Source organism: Pinus tabuliformis, chromosome X (assembly GCF_031772625.1).
Source record: "Pinus tabuliformis cultivar Carrire ecotype Pingquan chromosome X, CPIR1, whole genome shotgun sequence".
In the NCBI taxonomy this organism is placed as follows: domain Eukaryota; kingdom Viridiplantae; phylum Streptophyta; class Pinopsida; order Pinales; family Pinaceae; genus Pinus; species Pinus tabuliformis.
Window position 1 is genome coordinate 679,535,180 of NC_142308.1, and position 5,169 is coordinate 679,540,348.

General features: G+C 36.9%; 1 pseudogene; it reads left to right on the forward strand.

The window, feature by feature from the left end:
* The first annotated feature begins 2,931 nt into the window (after nucleotides 1–2,931).
* LOC149141804 (ubiquitin-conjugating enzyme E2 35 pseudogene) lies at nucleotides 2,932–3,461 on the forward strand (annotated as a pseudogene).
* The last annotated feature ends 1,708 nt before the right edge of the window (nucleotides 3,462–5,169 follow it).

The following is a 5,169-nucleotide window of genomic DNA, read 5'->3' on the forward strand; positions in this document are numbered from 1 at the left end:
CGAGGGTCCGCGGGGAAGAAGAGTACCCAAGGAGTAGACTGGGAGGTTAACCGGTGAGTCTTCGCAATTCGGATCAAGTGCGTCATCATTCACTCGCGGAGGTGACCAGCTACAAGGGAATACCAGCAACAGCAGAGCAAGCGGAGTCTCACCTTCTGGTGAACGATACATATGTATTTCATTACTATTGATCTTAGTTAAAGGTATGAAAATGTTATGGTATATTTCCTGAAATGAGTGGCAGGAATATGTATGCTAAATAAATTTGAATTTCAATGCATTTCTTTCTGGTTGTCATTGTTGTTTTAAAAATATATATATATATATAGTCTGGATAAGGTCCTCACACTTGGTATCAGAGCCCAGGTTGAAACCTCGAGACCTATGGGCCCATGCATGCGTGACTGGTTTTGATAGATAGTTACTACATTCTAAATTTTGTATAAGGATTTCCATCAAACTCTTAGGTTTCAGAATATCTCTACAACTCGATCTTCAGAAGTTTAAATTTATAAGATCTTATAAAATCATTTTACCGTGGTTTGGGGTTATGCAAATTTGTTCGGTGTTAAAATTTTATTTATTTTAAATCGCAAACCCTTTTCAACACATTTTTTTTTTCTTTTACTAGGCTGAGCCCGGGCCAGGGAGGATCACCCCACATCATGTTTTCTACTTATTCTAGCACAAGACTGTTCTTTTCAGCAGTTAATAATTAAAGGAACAGCAAGCACTTTCCAATGGAACAGTGTTGAACACTATAGCGAAAATATTTTTCCCTTCTCCCATAGAGAAACATATTTATTTACAAAAATGCTACCAAAAGTCTGGAACCTCAAAACTCAGCAACAATTATAGCCATTGACATCAGACCCTCTGAAGCAACAGGTTTTTTTTTTTTTTTTTCAGCCGAGGCATTGGAACCTTCGCCTCCCGAGAGCTGTTTTGCGTTTCCAAACCCGAAGACTTCCATAGCAGATAAATGAACAAAGAGACAATGCACTTCCTGAGGTAGACTTTCCATTGGCTGTTATTTTCCTGAGCAGTTTTGCTTCCAAGAAGCGCTCGAAAGCATTTTACTGCCTTTTGACCATGTTGTTAATAGAAACTTAAAGAGTTTGAGAAGCGTCCAGAAGCCTGTCAAGCACAAGGCTGCCGCCAAAGTTTTCCGAAGAGGCCAGAGAATTTGCCATTGCATGCCAAATACCCAATACCCAATACCCAACAAAATAACTTGCTTGTAAGAAAACTGCAAGCTTCTAAACTAAGCTGTGATGGAAATTTAAATAATCTAGAGAGCCAAGAGATTCAATATATAGGCGGAGTTAGAACCATTCCACGAGCTAAACTGCAACAATAAATTTAGAGCCATATCCCAAGTATAACAGAACTGAGAACTAATATCTAAGGAATGACAGTTAGGCAGCTGAGTTAATTCCATTCTACTGATCAAGAGAGTTCATTCCATTCCACTGATCAAGAGCTTAGATTCCGTCGCGGAGACGATCCACCAGATACCACCAGGAGGAAAATAAATAAACATGACAGCCTACATTTGATATTAGTGAAATGACATACCACTTGTTAGACCATTTGAAATACCGGGGAGGGAGCGGAAAGATCCGTGGCTGGAAGTGGAAAGGCCACCGGATCTTGAAACCCATCCTCTTCTGGAAACAAACCTCATAACAAACCACATAATGCGAATATATGGAGAGTGCTGGCCACTTTTCATATCCAAATACTTTCCCCGGGATGAGCGCATCATATATCAAATGACTGTTTCTTGGGGTGTTCAATAGAACATTACAATGGGGAAGAAGAAATACACCCTTTCTAATCTGACTGAGATTTAAGCGTTCAATTATTATTAAGGAATTGGGGAGACGCTAAGGCTGTTGTCCATCTCCAAAATAGAGGTTTTTTTCGCTAAAGTATCAGTTGTCGAATTTAGATGCGTGAATATAATAGAATTATAATTTTTCAAATTAAGAAGTTGAGACAAGAACCTTCTGATTCATGAGAGGGTTGCTTTTTGGCCTTAGTCATTTGATGAATGACTAGCATGGACTCTCCAAATAGATTTGAAATTTTGTTTGAAATTTTATTTTTGATAGCCATTTCCAGGCCTTTCCATAATGTGAGATATTTTACAAAATTGTGGTCGCTGTGTTGGGGTTAAATAATACCCCTCTCACTCCTGCCTCTTGATTTTTGTCATATTTACTGCTGTAATTTGCCTGGAACCTGATACACATTTGTTGGAATCTCAAGTTTGAGTTGTGAACTCTCAAGAATTTCAATGCCCTGAGATTTTTCAAGGTATTGAATCCATATATACAATTACAAATTAATAATAACAACAACAACCAAATTTAACCCAAAAAAAAAATAAAAAATTATGGGATATGTTCCCTAAACTCCAAAACCTATGATAAATGAATAACGCTTTAAAATAAAAAAAAATCTAGGACGGCATATTCAAGTGGATGGAAGATCTCAAAACAACGTTAGCTAATGGTTCTGTACAGTGGCCAATGCAATTTGTGGCAATAGTTAACAAATTCGGGAATTTGAATTGTATGGAATATACTGCTTAGCTTTATTTAGATAAAGCTCACTTGTCATCCTAGTTTGTTGCATATAATCGTTAGGCAGTCTGTGAAATGTAGTCATGGTTAGTGACATAATGACTAACCATTCCTCGTGTGAATTTTATACTAATTATCTGCTTTTTCTTTAACGTTGTTGCATTCTTAATAGACTCATATGTTACATATCCTTGCCTGTTATGTGACATGTCCAAACGAAAAAAACAATTTTACTCATGTTTTTCGGAAGAGATTACGTTCACATATCATTCGAGAGCAGCATACTATTCTACTGCCCCTATCAAAGTAAAATAGAGCCTGAGGTTTGGTCCATCAAGCTTCAAACGAACGACAAGTTTCAGATCGATTCTCTTTTGAAGGGCTTTCTTTCTTCTACCCTGCAGCTATGTCGAACAGTAATTTGCCTCGCAGAATCATAAAGGAAACTCAACGCTTGCTTACTGAACTAGCACCTGGTATAAGTTCTTCTCCATCTGAAGACAATTTACGGTATTTTAATGTGATGATTCTTGGCCCATCTCAGTCTCCATATGAAAGGGGTGTTTTCAAGTTGGAGTTATTTCTGCCTGAGGAGTATCCAATCGCAGCACCAAAGGTTCGCTTTTGACAAAGATTTACCACCCAAATATTGATAAGATTAGACGCATATGCCTTGATATTCTCAAGGACAAGTGGAGTCCAACATTGCAAATTCGAACAGTTTTACTGAGTATACAAGCACTATTAAGTGCACCAAATCCAGATGACCCTCTTTCTGAAAACATTGCAAAACACTGGAAGACAAATGAAATTGAGGCTGTGGAAACAGCAAAAGAATGGACAAGGCTGTATGCAAGTGGGGCCTGACATTCTACATCAATTCATTCAACAAGTACTGTTACAAGTGATTCAAATTTTCTGTCTAACCTAGCAAGCTCAATCTATAGACATGTAAGGGTTTTGAATTCCGTGCTGTTTTGTATGCTTGTTTACTTCATTAAAAAAAATCATAGCGAACCAAAGTGTTGACATTGCAGAAGCTCAAATATTTATAACATGATATGAGGGAAGGGAATACAAGAGCAGAATATCTGTTATCGCTATAGTGTGGTATTTAAAATACAAAATCTGGAATAAGTTTACCAATGGGTACTGTTCCAAATTTGAAGAAGAGATAGTACTTTGGATGATTGGATTTTGTTTCTCATGTTAGTTAAAATGTTTGTTTCCAGTGGTATTTCCCTCTTGTCCTTTTCCTGTTTTCCTTGGAATGCTTGTTTTCTGTCGATGTTGTGTCCCATGAAAATATGTCACGAGTTTTTACACTGCTGGACCTATTTTTCTTCCTTCTTTCAAAAACTGAATTGGCCAAACTAAAACCTTTCAACTTTCAAGTTATTTCTATTCTTATGGGGAAAGGGACACGTTGATGAGAGTTTATTAGCTTATTGCTCAGTGGGCTTATTTTATATGATTGTCAACGTTATACAGTAACCATTTTAATCATTGCTCACTTCAGGGCATTTGTGCGAATTAACAGGCCTTGTATGAGTGGGCCATCTTGCAGATGACCCACTTACATGAAGCCACAGAGAAGTACTTATTCCAGTTTATTCTAGTGTGAGAGTGCTTTCTAGTCCAGATCAAGCTTCCGATATTACATCTTTCTCTTTGATCTCGGATGCGAGGAGAGCTTTTGTGCATTGGGGCATTCACAACTATCGATGATGACATCAATAGTTGTTCTTCCATCTCTACGTCTTATTTTTACCTCTAGTGCTGAGTGGTTCTTTTCTCTTTGCTATGGTTTATTCTCTTGCTTTACACCTTCCTACTTTCTACTTCATTTTCATTTGCATTTGTTTATTTTTGGCACTTAGGAGTTGCCTTGGTACTGCTACATTATGATTGTGAATTGTTTGTACTTTTTAGTCCCATTGATCTCTTTTGGTCACTTTATCTCATCTTCTCTCTTTTACTGAAAATCAGAGGTAGTTTTTGTGCAAGCTTTTTGACTTTTACTTTTCTCACATTATAAGGGGAGAAGATATAGCACTTGTCTTGCTTTTTGGAAGACTGTATGTAGAGATTAAAACTTCATTTTGCTTTTAGGAAGACTGTATGTAGAGATCAAGACTTGTCATTGCATTTCAGATATTCTGCTGCAAGAGGAAGCTAGATGGCCTCATTATTTTCTGTGTGTTTTCTTTAGCTTTTATCCCTTTGCTGGAATTGTGAGAACCAGAGTTTGTAAGGCATTTTTATATTTGATGTATATTGATAATTTTATCTAAGTATTGCTTCTGTTCTTATTTCAGTGTTGATGTCTGTGGTCCGTGTTGACAAAATCTCCAAGTATTCTCTTTAGCCTTTCCCTCCAATATGATACAATAAACTGTAAAGTTTCTTTTGATTGAAGGTATTACTCTTTTAGTTTCTTTAGCTTTGGTATGTGAGAACTATCTCCTCTTTCCACAATTTTATTAAATGCTAGATATTGATAAATAGAGAACCTATTGACAGATAGCCTGGGTTAATCAATCAGAACATGTTTTAGCTGCAATTTAAAAATAGTCTT